At 39.9% G+C, this 24,559-nt stretch overlaps 1 protein-coding gene across 6 annotated transcripts in view; it reads right to left on the bottom strand.

The window, feature by feature from the left end:
* Nucleotides 1-23,883, bottom strand: part of GIGYF2 (GRB10 interacting GYF protein 2) — a 129,361-nt gene extending 105,478 nt beyond the window's left edge. For 4 of the 6 annotated variants that reach the window (XR_011565944.1, XM_019957919.2, XM_070786903.1 and 1 more), the window contains exons 1-3: nucleotides 23,776-23,883; nucleotides 20,515-20,584; nucleotides 19,055-19,120 (exon numbers count right to left, since the gene is read on the bottom strand). The gene's annotated coding sequence lies outside the window, so the exon portion shown is untranslated. Of the gene's footprint in view, nucleotides 1-19,054; nucleotides 19,121-20,514; nucleotides 20,585-22,087; nucleotides 23,746-23,775 lie in introns of those variants that run through there. The other 2 variants (XM_070786902.1, XM_019957920.2) reach the window with 2 other exon arrangements.
* Between the last annotated feature and the right edge of the window lie 676 nt (nucleotides 23,884-24,559).

Below are 24,559 nucleotides of genomic sequence, written 5' to 3'. Positions count from 1 at the left end.
TGGAGGAATGACTGCAACTGTTTTACAGAACTTGAGAAAGGGAAAAAAAACACATAAAAAAGATAAGCTTGTGGTTCGTTAGTTAGACTTGACACTGCACAATCCACAAGGCCACACGCAGCAGCCCTGAAGTATTAATATTTAAGGGGAAAAAATTAAACAGCTTAGAACGCTTTTAAGAACTACACAAGCACCAAATCGCTGCATTTCAAAATGACGAAAGAATAACGGAGCACTCTCTTAAGAAATGTTTCATCACCAATACCCTTAATGTTACCTGACACTACAAAGGTGGGGAGAGTGAGGAGGAAGGAGACTTCTACAATTCTAAGTTCTGCATAATTTATAAAAGTCATATAATGTGCAGAAGCTGAAGAATATCTAATTAGAAGCTGAAGTATACCTCACAATTGATTTTCCGTCTATTTTCCTTTTAACATATGTACAAAGTATATACTGCCTGATGAAAATGTTAAACTTATTTGCTAAGTAAGTTGAAAAGAATTTTTTTTAAACTGTAAAATAAAAATTCTAATTAAAGAAGTATGCCATCAGTTTACTCTGCAGTATGATTTCCTTCTTAGTAATACATAAATGAAGAATCTCACAAGTGATGAATACTAGACTCAATTAAATTATGGTATACCCCTACTGAAATCACTTGTCAAGGGAGTGATAATGACCAGACATCCGGTAAGGTACCACTGTAAATTAAGCCAAGTGTCCTCCTTACAAAAGGCAGAGCAACCAGAGAACAAATTGCCAACAACCAGTGGATCACACAGAAAGCAAGGCAATTCCAGAAAAACATGTACTTCTGCTTCACTGACTACACAAAAGCCTTTGACTGTGTGGATCACAACAAACTGTGGAAAATTCTTAGACAGAAATACCAGACCACTTTACCTGCCTCCTGAGAAACCCGTATGAAGGGCATGAAGCAACAGTTAGAACTGGACATGAAGCAACAGTCAGAACTGGACATGGAACAACAGACTGGTTCCAAATTGAGAAAGCAGTACAGCAGGATATTTGTGAAAATACTAAAATCATTCTTAAGAGATTTAATACGCTTTTACCCTTTAAATTACTACCACAAGGCTACACAGGTCCTGGAAATACAAACTCCAGGACTGTCATTACCACATAGAGGCTGTGCTGTACAGGCAATGGTCTTGAGTTACAGAAGCCCTGGATTCACGAAACACCTGAAGAACATCAACCAAGGACATCCTTTCCCTATCCTCAGTCATTCATTCCACCTACAAACTTTCAGGAAGAGTCAAAATACCATACAGCAGAAACACTGAAAGCTCAGAAGTTTCTTTAATGCCTTGAGCTGGGAGCCTCACTACCTTTATAACACAGGTTTCCATAAGATTATGCCCTATGGTAGTTTTCTGGAGAACTCTTATGAACCTAAGACAGTAATCCAAACAATTCAATTATCAACTAAAGAGACCTACATTACTTAGAATAGTGTTCTGCTCATTCTCCTTTATGAATTAAAGCAGGAAATCTAAAAGTTATGACTGCTGAAGAAATCTAATTTAAGGTACTATAGCTTCTAATTCTGAATTCCCCACCCCAGACTGCTCCTTCCAAGTCAAATTAAATGAGCCCAGTTCTAATAGATTTATTTCTATGTACTGGATTGTCTGACACAATGTCTCTGAATTATAAATTATTTGGAATGGAAAGTGGGACTTATTTCTCAACTGCCATTTCTAAGCATGCAGTGAAGTATCAAAATGAGTATAAGCTTTGCCACCATTTAAATCCCACTAAGCTACATGTTGTCAACTCAAACCCCCAGGAGACTTGTGATCTTTAGAAAACAGCTGATTTTTATAGCAAATTGGGTCCTGAACCAGACTCTGTAGGCTGTGCCCCCACCATGCTCTTCTGCCTCTTTAGATAGTCTTATTCTTGAAACTATTTCCTTCCTTGTCCTCCACGACCAGCCCTTTACAGATACATTCCCCCATCTTTACTCCTTTCCAATTTAGTCACCGTTCCCCAAGTTTATCTCCTAACTTCCCTCAGTGTACCCACGGATCCTTTAACTATAAATTCTGTTTAGATATTGTTTGGAATCTTATTTACAATGGTCCTCTCCACTAGTGCTTCAGGTAGAACTCTGCCAACTAAATTATGGGGAATTTAAAATAGGGGCTCAGACAGTAAAGAATCTGCCTGCAATGGGGGAGGTCCGGGTTCGACCCCTGGGTCAGGAAGATCCCTGGAGAAGGAAATGGCTACCCACTTGAGTATTCTCACCCGAAGCATTCCAAGGACAGAGGAGCCTGGTGGGCTACAGTCCATGGAGTCACAAAGAGGTGGACACAACTAACATTTTCATTTTCACCTTGATATAGCAGATACAAGAAGTGAGGGTGTTATTACAGCAAGAGCAATGAAGATTCTCCCACAAATTCCACCCCTGCTGTGAATTACAGATTTTTTTTCTCCCATGACCTCTGTGGCATTTCCAGCAGCCTGCTCCTCTTGGATATCTAATCAACAACTGATCAAGGTATCACTGTTTTGGGGCTTTCCAGGTGGCACAGGTGGTAAAGAACCCTCCTGCCAATGCAGGAGACCAAGACACAGGTTTGATCCCTGGGTGAGGAAGACCCCCTGGACGAGGGCATGACAACCCACAGCAATATTCTTACCTGGAGAATACCATGGACAGAGGAGCCTGGCAGACTACAGTCCATGGGGTCGCAAAGAGCTGGATACAACTGGGTGACTAACACACCACTGTTTTCAGTTCACTAGTCAGTCAGGCTCAAAAGCCTAGAATCATCTGAAACTCCCTCCTCTTCTCTGTCCCTCATATGTAATCATTTGGCCTGAAATTTGGTCAATTTCCCTTCAAGATTCCACCTGCATTCTTTCATTATAGCCGAACTTTTGTTAACCCATGTCTGGATTACTACAATAAAATGTCTAATCTGCTCCCCTGACTCGGCCTCTGATTACATCCAACAAGATCAATCTTTCTAAACCCTGTGTGTATGGTCAAAACTCCTCGTATTTTCAGGTTTCCATCAATCTGACAATCTATACCTTCTCAACTTAACCTTTCACTGTTTCACCTCCAAACTCAAAGCCAAATGATAACTTTCAACTCTCTATTGCATTCTCCTTCTTCTGTGGTTCAGGCTCATGCCACCCCCTTACCCTAGAAGGCCCACCCTCACATCCTCCTTCCTTTACAGTGGCTTATACAAAACCAAGGATACATTCAAACAAACACGCCATAAAATATTCCCCAAAGGAGAAGAAGGAAAATCTGAACAAAGGATGCAAAAATGGAATGGAATCTATAGCATGTAATACTGGGGGTGGGGTGCTTTTTGAAACTGTATAGAAAACCTTGAAAGGAAAGAAGAAATGGAAAAGAAGTTTGGGAGGAAGGACACGCCATTTTAGACAAAATGAATGTGAGGAGCCATCCTAAATAATATACATCTACATCTTGAACTCCAGTGTGGAGTCATAATGAGACAGAGATTGGGAAGCAAATCTACAGACTTGTATCCAAATATTGCATAAAACTATCCCAAAGAAGAGGTCTAGAAGGGAAAGGACAAAGTCTCCCCACACACCATGCACGAGGATACAGGAAGGAGAAAAGACCATCAGTGAGGCATCCTTAGCCCTGACCTTTCACCTGAAGGCAAGTTCACGGACTCTAGCTTCTTCCACATTCACTTTATCTAAAGCAGAAAGGAAAAACAACGAGGTTCTTTGGGGAGATTATCTAATTATCCATCCATTAGCTCAATAAGGCTAAAAATTAAAGTGCAGTTTGAAAAAGCATGGCTGTATCACAGAAGTTCTCGTATTTTATGTCTTAAGAGCAATGGAAGGCTATGAAAAGATTTGGGCCAGAAAGTGTCCACGATGAAATTCACACTTTAGAAAGATCATTCAGGATGCCAGGAGGAAATAAACCAGCAAGAGTTAAGAGAAAGGAGAGGTATCAGTAATCCAACAGATAGCATGGATCTACATACCAGGAGAGCAGAGAGAGAAGTGACAATAATAACTATACTCACTGATATGAAAAAAATGTCAACAATATATTAAGTGCTCAAGACAGGTTACAGGATACAGAGGATATAACTACAATCAACACATCTTAAAATTTATTCTTAGTGGGTACTTACATATGCCCCCAGGTGTAATATTTACTTCTGAATGGTGAAATTATGAGCAATTCTTCTCCTAGTAAGTTACTAATTTGTGTTTAAAATAAAGATAACACTGGCCCAAAATATATATATATTAATGGAAGAATTCAGAAGTTTCAAATATTGAAGTCAAAAAAGAGACTGGAAAGTCTTCACTGGCTTCCACAATGAAGTCACTGCTGACTTGAAGAGTGCAATTAAAGAAGCATGGTGAGGACAGAGTGAGATTTCAGAGGTTGGGAGGTGAGAAAGGGAAGACTACAAATGCAGTTGACTTTTTCTAGAATTTAGCTGCGAAAAAGCGAAGAGAAACGAAGCAGAGTAGAAAGAAAATTTCCACTTTCACTTTAGAGGAAAATATCCTAAAGGAAAAGTACTAGTACAATCAAAAAGTGAAGAAACGATTTAGCAAAAATATGATGGAAGTGCAGCTGTGAGAAGACAGGCTGGAGAGGGCTTCAAAGAACAAATGGGGGAAAAAAACGCTATGCCTATCCACTTGTGACAAGAGCAAAGTGTGTTCAAATGACTGAAGACATCTGCAAGCTTTTTGTGGGGGAATAGCAAGTTGTGGGAAATTCACATTCGACGGCCTCAATTTTCTCAGGTAAGCAGGCAAATGACAGCAGGTGACAGGGTAAGGACTGAGGAAGAATGCAGAGACGGTAGCTGCTGGGATCTACAACAGTATTGTTTATAAAATAAAATTTAGGGATAATTACTAATTTATCCCTGGAGAAGGACACAACAGCCCACTCCAGTATTACTGCCTGGAGAATTCCATGGACAGAAGAGTTTGGCAGGCTATACAGTTCACGGGGTCACAGAGTCGGACACAACTGAAGCGACTTAGTACACAGTTAGTACACATGAGTTTATACAAATATTACAAAGATACTACAGATAATTCCATCAGCTTCCCCTAACATAAACAACTTACATTACCACAGTATACCTGTCACGACTGAGACACCAACATTGGTACAACACTAGTAACTATAACCAGTTTTTCCAACAATGTCCTTGTTCTGTTTCAGCATCTAATCCAGGACACCACACTGCAGTTACCTACAGAAGTTCTGAAGGCCCAGTCAAGATGGAGATGGCACCTACCTGCATGGTCGTGGGCTTCTTTCTCCAACTTAGCCTGAGAGAGAGCTGACAACATGACTGAATCTGGGTTAGGATTTTGTCTCCACAATAAATGGAAGAGTAAGGCCAAGGGAGGGTACTGGCCAAAGTGTGACCGAGGCACAATGAGGAAGAAAGTAAAAACAAGAGTTTACAAATCTGAGATGCTGGTAATGTCAAAAAGCAGGTATAGTAGAAACAGAAAAGAAAGCACTAGAAGAGGCAGGAGGTAAGTCATGGAATCAGGAGCCTGGGAAGACTGGATGGATCATCCCATGGACTCTGAAGTAACCTCAGGATAATGGCAGAGAGAAGAAAGAAGAAAACAAAGGATGATGCCTCAGGGTCCAGATCTGATGATAATAAGGGGAAGAGACAGTTGTACTGTCAGACAGCATGAACATCAGAGGAAAAGAGCTTTTGCACAAAGGAGGAGGAACAATCACTAAAGTGATTCTAATCTACCACCTAAACCAGAAAATGTCTGTGTAAGGTATTAATAACTACAGACAACAGAAGCACTTTGGGCTTAATGGTCCTCTGACTAAAGAAACAGAACTGGCCTGTGAATGGAAGAGGATGAAGAGCCTGATGCTGCCTGCTGATGCACCTACCACTGGGCAGGAAAACAGCAGTGAGAGAACCTCAGAGGGATAAAGGGAAGGTAAAATGTCAAATTATCAGGGCAAGATGGGCCTCAGTAACCCTAATAACACTGAAAAACATCCTGTGAGCAGTTTAACACACGGAGAAGTAATAAGGCCTCCCTCCCTCCCTCCGGCCCCTCCTCTCCTTTCTCTACTCCAATTCTAGGGATAAGGACCTCAGAGAAAGGGCTACCCTTGAATTTTAAACAGAGCTGACTTAAAAACAGCCGAGAGGATATTTCTACATAACCGCTATTTCAGACCTTGCCTATTATTCAAAATTCCTTATAAGTGAATTCAAGTAATATATTTCTTCTGCACTTAATACCAGAAAGTTGACAGTCTTTGATATACTGCATCCTATGCCTGACAATGCATTTAATCTAGCCTTTCTGTCAACTTCTTGAAGACACTAAATCAGCCCTCGCTAGCACTGATTGCTAGTATCTAATTATTTTTCTTTTTTTCTATATATTTTTCTAGCTTTCCTGAACTTCCTCAACTCCTCTTTGGGACCTCATCTATCACTCTGTGTGCGTGCAAATATATGCTCAATGGTGAAAAGAGAAGAAATCAACATAGCTCTTTTATATTGTTGGGTCTGCAACAAAGAAAAGAGAGACCCTGGCCTCTTAGCTCTTAACTTTACCATTTTCTCACAACCTGGTACAGTGCTGAGGAGCCAGATGACTTCTGGGCACCCACAATCACTATCAACATGAGGAAGCTACAGTTCTACATACTAAGTTCTGTCTGGACAAAGACAAATCAGAAGCCAAAGCAGAATCAAAACCTGGCACAATGGCTCATGTTCTTCTCTGAAAGTGTTCCCCAATACTGCTTCCCAGGAGAAGTCTTGATATATTGATCAGCTACCACTGCCAACAAAGGTTCGTCTAGTCAAGGCTATGGTTTTTCCCGTGGTCATGTATGGATATGAGAGTTGGACTGTGAAGAAGGCTGAGTGCCGAAGACTTGATGCTTTTGAACTGTGGTGTTGGAGAAGACTCTTGAGAGTCCCTTGGACTGCAAGGAGATCCAACCAGTCCATTTTGAAGGAGATCAGCCCCGGGATTTCTTTGGAAGGAATGATGCTAAAGCTGAAACTCCAGTACTTTGGCCACCTCATGTGAAGAGTTGACTCATTGGAAAAGACTCTGATGCTGGGAAGGATTGGGAGCAGGAGGAGAAGGGGATGACAGAGGATGAGATGGCTGGATGGCATCACTGACTCGATGGACGTGAGTCTGAGTGAACTCCGGGAGTTGGTGATGGACAGGGAGGCCTGGCGTGCTGCGATTCATGGGGTCGCAAAGAGTCGGACACGACTGAGCGACTGATCTGATCTGATCTGGTCTGATGCTACTAACATATCAAAACACACGCTCCCCCTGAATCTGTCTTTAAAAAATTATCTGATACTGCGTATCTCCCGTATTAATGTAAAAACTGACCAGAAAAAACCTATGGCAAACCTGGGATGAAGTCCAGCCAGTACTGTGCAGAGTCTGTCAAAAGACTAACACAGAATAAACACTAAGAACCTGAATCCGCCTCCATCTTCCCCACCTTCACTTTCCCCAAAGCAGAAAAAAGAACTACTCCCCTAGCACGCTTTAGGTGTACCAAATAATTAGTTGTGTGCCCATTCCAGCAACCAGCTATTCATATCTTAGCCAGACCTGGACTAACACAAGATTAATAACTCCACTTCCGCAAATTAGTTCAACTACTTCAAAAGATAGTTTAGCAGTTATCTATCACATCTAAATAATACATCTATCTGGCGACCCCACAATCCACTGCTAGGCATACACTCAAGGGAAATTTCTACCCAGAGATGAGTATCAGATATGCAGAGTAGCTTTATTCATACCTGACACGTGGCTATCATGTTTACCAACACAAATGTCCATCAACAAGTAAACGAATAAGCAAATATATGGGAGCTTCAAGGTTGGTGAAGATGTGGAAAGGATGGTGCAAAGCACTCTGATCCACCCTTTCCCACACACCTTGCCCTATGCATCCCTGTCACCTGGCTGTTACTGACTTAGGTAACATCACTAATAATGAGATAAACTGGCACCACGTGCCTTCTGATGAGATACACTAACAAGGACACAGTATCACTAACGTTATATTCCTGACAAAAATGCATAAACTAAAATTAATTTTTTAAAAAATCAGATAAGTCCAAATTGACAACACAAAATCAATCTACCATAGTCACCAAAAATACCAATGTCATGAAAGACAAAGGCTGAAGAACCATCCCAGATTAAGGGAGATTAAAGAGACATAAAAACTAAGTGTATAATTCAATCCTGAACCAGCAAAAAAAAAAAAAAGCTATAAGATACATTAAAGAGATAATTAGAACAATTTGAATAGGAGATATGGATTAGACAACAGTATTATACTAATGTTACTTTTCTAAGATTTTGAATTTTTTACTGTGATTATGTAGAGGAATGTTCTCATTCTTAGAAAATAACACTGAAATGTCTGGAGGAAAAGAAGCATGAGGTCTGTAACAGACTCTCAAACGGAAGAGAAAAAAACTACAAAAAATTAAAATTATATATACATATATATATATTGGAGAAGGCGATGGCACCCCACTCCAGTACTCCTGCCTGGAAAATCCCATGGACGGAGGAGCCTGGTAGGCTGCAGTCCATGGGGTCGCGAAGAGTCAGACACGACTGAGCAACTTCACTTTCACTTTTCACTTTCATGCATTGGAAAGGGAAATGGCAACCCACTCCAGTGTTCTTGCCTGGAGAATCCCAGGGATGGCGGAGCCTGGTGGGCTGCCGTCTATGGGGTCGCACAGAGTCGGACACGACTGAAGTGACTTAGCAGCATCAGCAGCATGTATATATATATATATGTGTGTGTGTGTGTGTGTGTGTGCGCGCGTGCGTGTGTGTGTGTGTGTGTGTGTATGTACACATGTGTATATATATACACACATATATATACACACACATATATATACACACACGTGTATATCTGCATATATATGGACTGCATATAGAGTCCCCTGGACTGCAAGGAGATCCAACCAGTCCATTCTAAAGGAGATCAGTCCTGGGTGTTCTTTGGAAAGAATGATGCTAAAGCTGAAACTCCAATACTTTGGCCACCTCATTCAAAGAGTTGACTCATTGGAAAAGACTGATGCTGGAAGGGATTGGGGGCAGGAGGAGAAGGGGACAACAGAGGATGAGATGGCTGGATGGCATCACCGACTTGACGGATGTGAGTTTGAGTGAACTCCCGGAGTTGGTGATGGACAGGGAGGCCTGGCGTGCTGCAATTCATGGGGTCCAAAGAGTCGGACATGACTGAGCGACTGAACTGAACTGATATCTGCATATATGGAGAAAGAAAAAAGAAAATTAGAGGTAAAGCAAATATGCTGTTCAGTCCCTTAGTCATGTATGACTCCTTGTGACCCCACGGAGTGCAGCATGCCAAGCTTTCTGTCCTTCACCATCTCTTGGAGCTTGCTCAAACTCATGTCCATCAAGTTGGTGATGCCATCCAACCATCTCTTACCTTGTCATCCTCTTCTCCTCCTGCTTTGAATCTTTCCCAGCATCAAGGTCTTTGTCAATGAATCACCTCTTCGCATCAGGTGGCCAAAGTATTGGAGCTTCAACTTCAGCATCAGTCCTTTCAATGAATTATTCAGAGTTGATTTCCTTCAGGATTGACTGGTTTGATCTCCTTGCTGTCCAAGGGACTCTCAAGAGTCTTCTCCAGCACCACAGTTCAAAAGCATCAATTTTTTGGTGCTCAGACTTCTTTACAATCCAACTCTCACATCCGTACATATGGAATAACTACAGCTTGACTAGACGGAATTTTGTTGGCAAAGTAATGTTTGCTTTTTAATACGCTATCTAGGTTTGTCACAGCTTTTCTTCCAAGAAGCAAGCATTTTTTAATTTCATGGCTGTAGTAAAGGTCTGCAGTGATTCTGGAGACCAAGAAAATAAAGTCTGCCACTGTTTCTATTGTTTCCCCCGCTATTTGCCATGAAGTGATGGGACCAGATGTCATGATCTTCGTTTTTTTGAATGTTGAGTTTTAAGCCAGCTTTTTCACTCTCCTCTTTCACCTTCATCAGTAGGCTCTTTCTTTAGTTCCTGTTCGCTTTCTACCATTAGAGTGGTATCATCTGCACATCTGATCCAGCTTGTGATTCATCCAGCCCAGCATTTCTCATGATGTACTTTGCATATAAGTTAAATAAGCAGAGTGACAATATACAGCCTTGACGTACTCCTTTCCCAGTTTTGTTACATGCCTGGTTCTAACTCTTGCTTCTTGACCTGCATACAGGTTTCTCAGAAGGCAGGTAAGGTAGTTTGGTATTCCCATCTCTACAAGAATTTTACAGTTTTATCATCAGGAAATGTTAAAAATGGTGACCAAATTGGGTGAAGAGCATATGGAAAGTTGAAGTAATTTTTTGCAACTTTTCTGTACTTCTGTTTGAAATTATTTCAAAAAAAGTTTTTTTTTAATTGATTATATTTACACAACAAAATACTGACCAAGAAGAAGAAATTAATTGATACCTGCAACATATTGCATGAATTATCATTCACTGTGTCCAGCAAAAGGAGCCAGCCGCCAAAGAATATACACTGTCACATTCCTTTTATGATGTTCAACAGGTAAAATAATCAGTTCTGACAGATGTCTGAACTCTGTTCACCATGGAAGCAGGGACTACTTCCTGGGAAGGACAAGAGGAGATCTTTTGGGGTGCTGGAAATGCTCACTATCTTGATTTAGCTAGTGACTACAGAACTCATACATTATGTAAAAAATTTTCCAACTATGCACTTCAGATTTGTGCACATATTTATTATATTTTATATCTCAATTTTAAAAAGGTTACAATAAACCATAAACGGTTTAGCTAAGGGGGGAAATAGTACAAGTAAAATATTTTAATGGACATGAAGCAAAACTATTTTAAAGGCAAATTTTCTGATAATACTAAATTCACTCCCTACTTAAATTTCTGTAATTAAAAAGATCTTATACCACTATCTTGATAACATAATCTATAAATATATCAACTTTTAAGACAATAAACAAGTCCACATTCAAATGAAGCAAGACTCAGGCACTAGGCTAAAATAATTCATTTTTTCAAACTTTAGAAAAAAGCTAAGTAAAAATATGAAGAGGTTCAAACATGAGAGAGGAACCACACTTACCACATCACTTGTAATTATAAAAGACTGAAAATCTCATAAAAAGCAGCACACTCCCTCAACATAATACAGGTACAATAACTCTGCACACAGAGTCTAACTATGCACACAGTCACCCCTCAGTACCGAGGGGGACTGGTCCCAAGACCCCATCTGATACCAAAGCTCAGGGACACACAAATCCTTTACACTCTACCCTCCACATCCAAGAACATGGAGCCCATGGATACACAGGGCCAACTGTCTTAAAAAAGAGAATAAATAAAGACATGCTCATGAGGTGGGATTAATAATAGTTTTTCTGTTTTCATGATTTGCAGCAATATTCTTCAATTACTTTTACAGCAAAGTACATTTTAAGTCCCACAAAAAGTGTGTGCCTTGCCTGTTTGAAACACTTTTACAATCCCAACATTAATGTCAAAGAAAGTTTATTTCTTTTCAACATTAACTCCTTTAAAAAAATAATGTTAAGGTGCAAAAATAAAAGGAAAAATTCACCTATTAGAGCAAAAAGCACATTTTCCTTCTGTACCCACCTGTATGACAATACCAACTCTCTTCATTTTTAAACATGCAAATTTTTAAAATAATTCTTAAAATACGATCTGTTTACACATCTACTAATGACAAAAATTCATGAAGCAAAATTAGGCTTCACTACTAAACATTTATCCTAAAGAACAAAGGACTCCTTCCCCAACTCCCCAGGAAATCATCATAAGTCAAAACTGTCTACATCTCTCTGTATCACACATTATTGTATGAAATTTCATAAAAATACTATTTATTTCTATGTTAATTATACTTTTTATGACATGTCTTCAAAAATAGTATAGATGCTGTTGGCGTCTGTCCTCATCCTCAAAAGAACTTAAATTTCAATTTACAGCACAAAAATGAACACTGCAATCCAGCAAGATCTGAATCACTACCTACTGCCATGAAACTAAGGTCAGCTTTATTCCTAACAGCTTCAAAGCAAGATAAATGGATAAACAAATACTGTAATAAACATACCTTGGAATAGTCTCATCAGTTAAAAGAAAAAAAAACCTAATTACTGACACACGCAACAACATGGACGTATCACAAACATTACACTAAGCAAAAGAAGTCAGAACCAAAAAGAACACATGTGCGATAATTCCATTTACATAAAACTGGCAGAAGAGGCAAAATTATCTATAGTCACAGAAAATAAATCAGTGGTGGGAGAAGGGAAAGGACTGCAAAAAAGCAGGAGTAAAGTTCTGGGGGTGATGAAAATGTCACATATCTTGATTGTCGTTATGGTTACAGAAATAAACACACTTCCCAAAACTTATCAAGATGTATACTCAGCATGAGTATACTTAAAATGAAGGCATTTTATTGACTATAAATTAAACCTCAATAAGTTAATTTTGAAAAACACTAAGCTTACCAAAAGTAGACTGCCTCCTCAGAAAGCAACGCATTACAAGACTAACATTTTATATTTCCTTTATGTTAAACTGCCTTTCTTTACATCTATTAAAAAAGATGTTAAATAAAGTTTTGGATAATATTCAAAACTGAGAAACACTGTTGAGAACTGTGCCTTCTTATACAGTTCCCATTAACCACATGTAGCTAAATCAATTAAAATTTAAAATCTAGTTCCTCCAAGAGGGAGAGTAATTTTACAGTAGTCAAACCTAACAAAGTACAAGTCAACCAAGTATCAAAGTCAGTATTAACAGTAATAAATCATGTTGACAGTATATGCTCTTGATATGATGTGATGAAATGGCACTTTACTTCTGTGGTCTTCCTCCCAAAAACCCATGACCCATAACCAGGAGAAAATCATTAGACAAATTACAGTATCTACTTGGAAGAAGCATTCTACGAAATACTTAACCAGTACTCCTCAAAACTGTCAAGACTGTTAACAACAGGGAAGTATGAGAAACTAACACAGCCAAGGGGCGCCTATGGACTGGATATGTGACTAAATGTAATGTGGTATCCTGGACAGGGTCCCGAGACAGACAGACAGACTAGGGAAACTAAGGAAATCGAAATAAACCTAGTGAATAAGCAATACCGGCTCCTTAGTTGTAACAAATGCACGACAGTAATGTAAGACGTTAACAATACAAAAACTGGGCGTGGTATACTATGGGAGCTCTCTTGTACAGTATTCTCAATTTCTCTGTGAATCTAAAACTGTTCTTTTTTAACTGGAGTATAACTGCTTTATAATGTTGTGTTTTAGTTTCTGCTGTACAACATAAATCAACTATATGTATACATTATCCCCTCCCTCTTTACAATTATTCTTAAAAATAAGGCCTCCAAGGGAATTCCCTGGCAGTTCAGTGGTCAAGACTCCGAACTTCTACTGCAGGGGGCATAAGTTCAATCCCTGGTCAGGGAACTAAGATCATGCATGATGCACAGCCAAAAAAAAGTTTTTTTAATTAAAAAAGTAAAGCCTACTGAGTTGTTGCAATAAAAAAGGTTTTCTGCATTTAAAAAAATGCAGGTTCCCTCAGTCACACTAACCACGTGTCAAGTGCTCAACAGTCGCATGTGGCTAGTGGTTACAGTACTTGACAGTGGAGATTTACAGAACATTTCTATCACAGCAGAAAATTCAGTTAGACGGTGCTAGTGTAGACTATTTTTAATGGGACAAATACAGAAGAGTATTTTATAACTGCCTACAACTTATGAACAGATCTACATCTACCCAGAATTAAAACCCTCACTAAAATCTAAACATCCTCAATATGTTTATTACAGTTTCTAATTCAAACAATTACTTTTTGAAAACGCTTTTTAAAAAGTCAATGTAACATAAACACTGAAAAATGTTTCACTCCCCAGAGCGCAATTCTCTGAAACTCTTTCAAGATATCCAAGATGTCAAATCTGTTAATTTTAAGATATTCTCTGCACTTTTCATTATGTTGGCACTGCACCAGTCATGGGTAGAACTGTTGACAGCTTTAGCACCATTCAAAGTAACGGCACCAAACTGTGCTAATACTCACCATGTTCTTCACTGCCACGCGCCATATATTCCCGAGAAAGAAAAAAGCCGGGTTTGCTTAACTAAGAATGCCCTTAATAAGGCAGCAAATGCTGCCAATTAATCTTGGTTCCTGTGTACACATCTTTTTAATATTCCTAATGTGATGAAATGAGAAGTATACATGAAGCACTTCTGCTGCACGCCACCGTCTCCAAGAAAGGCACTTAGGTGCCTTTGAGTTACAAGCTCAACTACCTACTTCCGTTCATGAAACATATTGAGCTGAAAGGGCTGACACACAAATAAAACCAACCAGACCTAGGTATATACCAGACACTGTTTTCAAAAATGAACAAGGCCAGATTGTCACTTTAAAGAGAACAACTATTTGCTGCCAATTACAAAACTTAAGCCTTTAAGCAAAAGTTAAGATTTTAGAAAACTTCTATTCACTACCATGAGTTTGACAGGTTTTTCTAGTATTTATACTTTCCAATAAGTAAAGGATTTTCTGATGTGTGTTGATATTAATGAGTGTGGAGCGTTTGATACTGTGTAATATATTCATTTAATGAACGAAATAGACCAATAGATTTTAATGTAATGGAATATAAAAGTGCACTGATATATAGTAATTCAAATTTCACAATGCAACTAACCTTTAAAAACTACTAGCTATCCAATTTTAGTGTAATATCAATGAAAATCTGCAATTACCTGAAAAAGCTCTTAAAATATTCCTCCCTTTTCCAACTACATACATGGCTTCATGAGGATGAATTTCCTTCATATACTTCAACTAATGTAATAAACAGCAATGGACTGAATGCAGAAGCAGCTATGAGAATCCAGCTGCCTTCTACAAAGTAAGACATAAAAAGCGATTTTTAAAAAGGGAAAAGTGTCACTCTTCTCAGCAAATTTTTTAGAAATGTTTTAGAAAACTAATATTTCTCATTAAAAATATACAATGATAACATGTAAAGAAGTTATTGCTATTTTTAAATCAATAAATCATTTTAAATTTCTTAATGTGATAAAGATAGATATAACTGAAAAGCCAAAAGCTCTCTGGGTTCCTCTAATTCTTACAAAGGTAAAGGAGATCTAAAATCAAACAGTTGAGAGCATCTATCTCAGAGAAAGAGGAAAATATAACACAACAAATATATAAATTAACTTAAAACAGACGAACATACACTTGAAAGCCTATCAAGAGAAATAAAACATCCCTGATGACAAGAATACCAAGATCCAAATGGACACTTCAAAAGTATCTCAGGTTAAAAACGTATTTTTCGAAAGACAGAGAAACTTTTCACATTTTGAGGTTTACTTATATGATTTCTTTATTGCCTCTACCACTAGGCTTTAAGACCCACAAGACAGGACCTTGAGTGTTTTGCTCATCACTATGGCTAGCCCAGCACCTGGAACAAAGCAGGTATTCAAATAATTTGTTGGATTGAAAACAAAACAAAAAAGACAAAAGACTTAAAAACAGAACTCACTGAGGTCTCTATTCAAATTAAAAGATGACACTTGTACAATCAAAATTTATATATCTGCATAGTAATAACAATTATACCCACTACCAATCACTGAAAGCCTATTTATCAACACCACATGCCAGGCACTGTATTGCGCATTTTAGACTTTTAATTCCCAAATCACTACGGGATATATTTTCCAGTAAGGAAAACAAGGTTCCAAGAAGTTAGCTTCTTTATCTATAGCTACAAGTAGTAAGCGACAGAAAATTAAACCCACATTTCTGTTTAATGGCCACAAGCTTTTTCTCTGCATACTGACAGTGTTCAATACTGCTTATAGTTACTTTCTTCCTCCCATTTCCTTGCAATTTTCAGAGTTGTGGAAGTAACTTTTTCTCCTTTCCCCAATCTCCCACTCTGTCCCACTATCACTATCCTCCACTATCCTTCCTTCTTGTCACTCAAGCAATACAGTGAGCCCCTCTGCCCTCTGCTTGAATGCGTACATGCGCAGTGGTGTCGGACTCTTTGAGACCTCATATCCTGTAGCCTGCCAAGCTCCTCTGTCCATGGGATTTCCCAGGAAAGAATATTGGAGTGGGTTGCCATTTTCTTCTCCAGGTGATCTTCCCAACTCAGGGGTTGAATCCATTTTTCCTGCATCTCCTACACTGGCAGGTGGATGTTTTACCACTGAGCTACTGGGGAAGCCCCAAGCCCTGTGGCTGGGGAAGAATACATATTCTCATAGTACACTATCAGAAATTTCATTAACAACAGCAGAACTAATAGATTAAAAAGTGTCAGATTCTAGAACATGAATTAAGGCTCTCTGACCTACCGATCTCGCAAGATGGCTTCATCCAGTCACTCAATTAGCCATGGTTTGGGCAAAAACCATCTCAATTCCTAAGGGGCTAACCATGAAATCCCCTGGATGTAACCATCTCTTTAAGGATTGAACCAAGATTTACCAATTATTAGGTACCAAAACAATACCTCTGACAATTCTGTCAGTCTCTGCAACCGAAGGACCAATACTGAAGAGGCTAGAGCTCCCAAGACTTCCTCGAGGTTCAGAACAACTAGAACAAAAAGAGCCTTGTTCTCAAAGAACACTCTAGGCACAGTATCACCACACAAAAAGCTATTACTGTTACTGTCATTTTCCCCACCTTGTACTTCTGAATAATATATAAATGTTTCTTTTTTCCCCCTTTTGGTGAAAGGAGAATAAAATTAGCAACTAATAAACTAGTCAAGAAAAATTACAATGCCATAAACATGACCATGTTATCTGATAATCTCACCACAAGCCAATCTTTTCCAGAGAGGGCTCCCCAGAGCCTGAGAAAGTTTTACACTTTTTAAGCCTCACAAAGCCCTGAACATGCTTTACCTCAATATCTATATTATAAAGAAAATGAACAACACGAGAAAGGACTCTTCTACCTTAAAAATTAAGTTAGCAGACTTCCCTGGTGGCATAGTGGGTAAGAATTCACCTGCCAATGCAGGGGACAGGGGCTGACCTCCAGTCTGGAAGATTCCACATGCTACAGAGCAACTAAGCCTGTGTGCCAGAATTTCTGAGCCCCTGATCTGGGGCCCAGGAGCCACAACTACTGAAACTGGAGCACCTAGAGCCCACGCTCCCCCAACGAGAGAAGACAACACAATGAAAAGCCGGAACACCACAACGAACAGCAGCCCCTGCTCTCTGCAACTAGAGAAAGCCCACACAAAGCAACGAAGACCCAGCACAGCCAAAAATAAATAAACTAGCACCCTAAAAAAATTTTTTTTTAATTTAGCTGCAATCTGCTAAAGAAACCTTGCCTAAACAAAAAAACACATATCATAGGAAGTCACATTTGTGGTCTGTCACTCCACACATCATTCTCTAACATGTCACTTTTAATAAAAGTAAATAAAAGTAATCCCTATCCTTTTCATCAAAATCTTGATATATTAATTTACTAACACAACAAAATCTGAGTAGTAAAAAAATGACTTAAGCAATTAGCTATCACCAAGTACATACATACAAGCTACAAAATAAATAGTACTTCTAAACGCTCCACTAAAAAAAAGTTTTTCTTCAATACTTAGCAACTCTAGTATACAAAAACACATAATACAAATTTATGCTGTCTCCCTGATCCTTTCCCAAAAGTGAAAATCCCTGCTACCACTCAAATGTGAATTTAGATTCATATACAGAAGTCCTACCCTTCAAATCCTCTACGGACTTCCTCATATCCAAGTGTTACTTAATACTGTCAAAAGTACACATAAATTAAAATTTATAAAAGCAATCAATGTAAACTAAATAACCACTTTATTTTTCCAAACTAAGCCTCGTATCTGCTTATAGTTATTTATAAAACCTTTATCACACATGATCCTCTGAACCCACAAAATCAAGAAATTTTGTTAAAACATTGCACTTGGAACCAACTGTTTCAAGAATGGTTGGTTAGACCTACTAGGCCTCATTAACCAAAATATACACATGTATTTTAACTCTTCAGGACATGTAAATTAAAACCACCAAGATAAATACAGGAAAATTTTTGAGGAAAAGGGAAAACATCTAGAAGCTTCTGTGTGATTCTGCATAGAGAAGGCAACATTCCACCTTTTCTGAGACATGCTGCCACTCTTAGCAGTGGGACCTTTCAAGACCTCAACCCCATGGCCATACTAACTAGACCAATGATGGAAATTTGGACCAAGCTCAATCTATCAAAGTTTCCCTCTCAGCAATCTGAAAAGGGGACACTGAGCTAGTAACCATTTGGCTAGTGACACTAGAGCCTGAGTTTATATATGTGGCTCTAGGAATGAGGTGGCAATTTTCTTTTGTGTTTGCTAAAGCAGAAAAGGCCAGAGTGTGGAAAGACAACTAATGCAAGATACAAAGAGACATGAGATGTACCTACTAGCCGGCAAGGAGAAAAGTGCTCTCTGGACTACTTTGTCTCCTGAATGTGTCCCAGTTCCTAGTTCATGTCCTTCATCAAGTTAAGTGCTCTTGGGTTCCTTAATATACCCTCTTACCTCTCCCCTCAGAGGACTCCTCTTCCTGTCTTATGTCATCGAAAAATCATTATGATACTTTAAGACAAATTCATACCAGGATCAACGCAGAAAAGGTATGATTATTCTTATTTATGGTTCATAAGGGATATGAACGGTACCAGAGAAATTGCTTATATTTACTACCTGTAAGTTCAGGAGAAATAGTAAGAACAAAAATAACCAGAGCCTTAAAAGCAAAAATTCTCCACATAAAGCCCTCAGTTTTGTGCTTCCCTTCAAAACTCACCTGTTCAAAAGTTCTGCTGGTTCACAGCAGGAAGTTTGAGCAGACTTTGTTCAGGTCCTTTTAACACTGTAAATAATAAAAATATCACAGTAAATGACCCAGCAATCTCTTAGGAAACTTTAAAAACACAACTTTTACTAGGAATATGCTTTGTAAGAAATGGATTCCAAACCTGGTTAAAATATTATAATTACCTGACATGCTTTTCATCCAGAGTCCCTGTCCTAAACTCTAAATAGTCTCTCTCAGTAGCTCTGGAATACGACTGAAAAATATATTTTTTAAACCAAAGTTCTAAGTGATTCTGATGAAGCTAATAAATGAGCACCACTATAGGGTTTCAGGAAATTATTCCTTGGCATTTTCATTCAAAACTACCAAATATCTGATAGAAAACTGATAGCTAGCAAGATGGCAATACAATATGCATCCTATCAAATAATCAATGAGCCCAAGATGTATGACCACTGCCAAAATGTTCAAGGAGCAAAGCTCCAGGAGTGCCTTCAGCTGCAAAATCAAAACCTTCTTTTAACGCTCTGATGAGACAATATCTTAAACATCCACAAGACAATGATATTTCAAGTGACAAACTGAAACAATAGCTTCAACAGATTTCTTAGCTAAATTCAAATGATCATTTGAAGGCTGCTACTGAAGAGTCAAAAAATAATAATTAAAAATTAAAGTTGACAATTTTACTGTCAAGCAAGAAAGCAACTTGAGAAAGCCATTTTCATCTTTAATTTTGAAAAAAGGCAGCCATGTTACAATGTCCAGAAGGTCATTTAACTTTGTCTACTGCACTCTACATTTTATAAGAGCAAGCAGAAGCAAAAGAGGGGAGAACTAGGTAACAAACCCTTCTCTGGGCCTAACTCAAGAGAACAAGCTCTAGTGTATCTCCTATTTTAGTATAAGTATAAACAAAGTTCAACTTCAAGGAAACTCTGTAGTTAACCAGAAAATATAAAATTGTGTTCCTTACTTAATTGCTTGAGGTGAGGAAGCATATCATACTTTGAAAGTCTTTTTATAAAATTAATTTTGGCTACAGGATAATATTCTTTTGTTTTTCAAATCTCCCCTCTTCTCTCTCAACCTCAAATAAAATTATGGGCAATTCAAGAAAGGTAACATTTTTGTATTCCTGTGTAATTAATCTAGTATATTTCTCAGTCATGTGAGAGCATAAACAAACGGAAAAAATGCAATCTTGGTCAAGAAATAATAGGAGTCTAACTAACTTGTATGTGTTGTATGTCTACTTATATTTTTAAAGACATGCAATTCTTCAGGGCATTAAAAGTGAATGGAAATCCTAAGACCCGATCACCATAAAATCTAGTGGGGGTTAAGGGGAGGAAAAAAAAAAACACACTTGGGTTCAGAGTTGTAACAACAATGGTCAAGTAATAAGGCAATTCAAACTGCTGAAGAAAAACAGACATTGAACTTGCCTCTAATATACCAGGATTAACACCAACATAGGCTGGAGATTCAACCTAATGAGACTGGTCCCACTATAATCTATAAGAGATAGGATAAAACAGAAAAGTACCAAAAATTTAGTCATTAGAGGCTAACGAAGAACTACAAATGAAGTCAGTCTTCAAAAATGGCACAAATCAAAGATCCTTCAGAAAAGCAAAGATAAATAAGACAGTAATAATCTCATCATCCAAAATGGTTCCCCCAGATAGCAATCACTACCAATAGTGTCATCTTCCAATGTGAAGGTCAAAAAAAAAAGACATATGGAATATTAAAATGCAGAGTCATGAGAGCAAATGAACCCATATGACATCAAAGACATAATCTGGAACTGTCATTTCAAAAACTCACCAAAGGAACAAAAGAGAGAGAGGCAATTTGTAAAAACACTACCTCCTCCTGAGCATCACTATCCCTGAAGCTGTAATTCCTAACGACTCTTGATTTTCATGCAAGCCAAGACAAATTATTTTACATATATGCAACTCACCAACAAAAGCATTTCAAAATCAAAATATTAAATTCCTCAAGTGAATTAAAATGAAAGAAGACATTTGTGAGAGCTCAGTAGTAAGAATATGGAGATAAATTGAAAGAAAATCAGGAAAAAAAAAATTTCCAAAAAAAAAGTCTACTAGCATAAAATTACTGAAGAACTAGTCTGAAAGATCAAAGTTGATGAACAAATAACTCAGCACAAAAAGTTTTACACATGTAAGATGCTATAAAAGATACACAAACAAATTAGTGTACCAGTCCCTGAGGAATTTAAAACCAGGCTGGATAACACAGAAGAGGAATTCTTTACCATTAAAAATGTGAATTAAAACACTTCTTCCAGGATATATTTCTTAATGATCTGTGTCTAAATTTCAAAGGAAATTCATTTCTCTACATTTTCAAATAGTCTGAAATATTTCAAAGACCCTCTTTTTAGAAAGCAATTTCTTTTGAAAAATCCTTTTAGGCAGGTCATCATCAATCTCATTTTAAAACTTTTGAGAAAGCTATTTCATGACAATTTCCTGAAATATATGAGCCCCCTCAATTTTTCCAAGTTGGGGCAGGGAAGGGTGTCCTGCTGGGGGGAAAGAGGTGGGCACACTGGCCCAAATTTCCAGATTCTGACTTCCAAGAGTCACAGAGGTGTGGAAAAAGACTCCAGGACAACTGAACAACTCTACTCATCAGGACCGATGAGCTGGCACACTTCTTCTACTAGGTTCCTTGTGATTGTGCCTCTCTGGCTAGACTACCTCCGGACCTTCCCAGCCACACCTGACCAGCTCACTTCAGTTTCTACCACAGGGTCTTTGCCCTCGATTCCTAGCCTGGGGCATTCCTCCTCCATAGAGATAGAGATTAGCTCCATTACCTGTGTTAAGTCTTTCCTCAAATATTGGTTTTTACCCACCAAGGCTTTCCCTGGGCACTCCACCTAAAATGAACCCCTCCCCCAACTCCCTATTATCCATTACCCTGATTTTTTCCCACATCACTTATCACTACAGTATATCTTACCTAAAAGTATGTATTTACCTGTCTAGGAATGAGGTCCACAGAAACAGGAATTTTTGGTCTGTTTTGCTCCCAGCACCTAATAGTGTTGTACGATCTCAATATTTTTCAAATAAATTAATGCACAAATGACAGAAGGAATGAATGAAAGCACATAGTACCTTCTCCCTCCTCAGTCTCAAAATCCTAAAATGTACATAAAAGGCCAAGTACGGAAAAGGTTCAAAGCCTTTTCTTCGCTAGTGAATCATGACCATTACCTGTGTATTTCCCATTGTTAAATGTCTGTGTGACATTAAGGACCGTGTGACATTTTTCCAGATACATTCCACTTTTTAAACTTTTTTCTAGTGTCTTCTACTGAAGTCAACATTTGTTGGGACAGAAATGTACATGTTCCACTTTGAGCACTACACTAACTAGCTAAACGCATAAAAACATCAAGGAATGAGGCAACATATTTGTGTTCGAAATCAACAAACTCTGACAGGCCAGAGCTGCAAACACTAGGATAAAAGTTAGTGTTCAAAAACGGTGACAATTTTTTTTAATCTAGAAAACCATTAGATTCTAAAAAGGAAATACTATGTAAGGGAAAAATATCTTCCATGCATACACACGGGGAACAAAACTGCTTGTAATCCAAGGTATAAAACACTGAGTAAGTATAATCCACGGTACACAATACTGGATAAGAAGCTGGTCACTGGTTCCCGGCCTTCCTCAATCTCTCCTAAGTTAAACTGAAATACTTACCTTTCTTACACAGAAAATAGATGTGCTTACTTACAGAGAAAATAGATGTGCTTAGGTGTTCTTTCAGGGAAAAAAATAATTTTTTAAAAAACAAAAACCCACAGTGCTAGATAAATGCAAAGCAACGTAACTGGTTCCCGAACACGGTCAGACAACCTGCTTCTCTATACCCTCTTCCCTGGTCGCTTGGTTTATGTTTCAGCCAGAAAACTGAAATAATTCTGAGTGTTTTCGTGGGGAACTGCTGTCACTCAAGGCTAATGCCCATTTCAACCTGATGTGAAGGCTCGGGTCCCAAAGCTGCCATGGGTTCTACTCTTCCCGACCTCCGTCCCAGGTTCCGATCATGGCTCCACCTTGGCTTCGGGCCTGGTCCAGACCCAGTCCTCTCGCCGCGGAAGGAGTCTCCCCAGTGCAGATGCTCGGTGAGGCAGGCAGGGGCGCATCTCCCCGAGGCCAGGTGTGGGGAGGAGCGCGAGCAGGAGCAGCTGTCTGGCCGCAGCAGCTGTTACCCCGGGCACCCCGAGGCTGGGCGGGCGGCTGGCCCGGAGGAGCAGGTAGCGGAAAGGCGAGCCCTCTGGCCCTGAGCGAGCCGGCCTGACACTGTCCACCCATCACCCTCCTCCCTTCCTCGGCTCCCCCTGCGATGCCAACGGGCCCGGGAGGAGGGGACTCCCCAGCTCGACGGCAGAGACGCGCTAGGGCCCGGCGTGCCCCCAGCCGTGGAGGCGGCTCCCTCAGGCCCCGCACCTGACCTGTCCGCTCGCTTGACGCCCCAGCCGGCCGAGGCGGCTGCCGGGCGGCCTGGGGGTGTCCATGCGGCTGGCCCGGGTCGGGCTGGAGCGGCGGGGACACCAGAGCGGGCGGCAGGCCCAGGAGAGCCAGGCAGGCTGGCGGAGCCCAGGCCGCGGAACGGAGCCGGGCAAAGGGAGTGAGACCGAGTCGCTGGTTACCTGCGGTCCGGGACAGGGGAGACTCTCGGAACCCGTCAGTCCTCAGCCTCAACAACACAAGATGGCCGACACGTCGCCACGCACGTCACGTGACAGCGCGCTGGCTGCGCCACGCCCCCCGCTCCGCCCCGCCCCGCCCCCCTCCCAGCTCCTCCAGCCTCCCACGACGTCCTTCCTTTCCGCCGCCACCCTCCTGTCTTCTCCGGACACACCCCTACCCGAGCCCCGGATGTCAGGCGGGGGGAGGGCGGGGCCGCGGAAGGGCGCAGGCGCCTGCGAGTCCCTGGGCCAGAGCTTTCCCCGCTTGCCCTTGAGTTGAGTGGAGTTGGTGTCCATAGTTGGATCTGGGCCAGTCGCCATGTGACTCACCGTCGTGTGTGCCCAGTCCAGAGCCCATTAGCAGTTCAGAAAGCTCTGCATCGTTTAGGAGCTGATTTTCCACAGCATAACTTTTCCACAGGTTTTCGTTCCGCGTTTTCCCTGCTCATTAGCCATCCTAGAGAAAAACGGGGACGTGATACGCTGAAATTCAAAGCAGTTTGTCTGCTTGTTAACGGTTCTGGTAGAACTGGGAATTCATTCTAGAGTCTTGGAATCTGACAGCTGGGGAGGACTTTAGAGGTCCAGTCCCTCCTAGTGTGTCTCGGGCTATAACTCTTCCGCCTAGATATCTCTTTATTTGCGGATTGCCAGGTAAAATACAAGCCACCCAGCAGCATCACGGACATACACTAAAGAATTATTCACTGCTTTTTCTGAAATTCACGTTAAACTGGGTACCCTG

This window comes from Bos indicus, chromosome 3, assembly GCF_029378745.1.
Source record: "Bos indicus isolate NIAB-ARS_2022 breed Sahiwal x Tharparkar chromosome 3, NIAB-ARS_B.indTharparkar_mat_pri_1.0, whole genome shotgun sequence".
In the NCBI taxonomy this organism is placed as follows: Eukaryota; Metazoa; Chordata; class Mammalia; order Artiodactyla; family Bovidae; genus Bos; species Bos indicus.
Note: the sequence above shows the minus strand (reverse complement) of the source record. Positions and strands in the feature narration are given on the sequence as shown.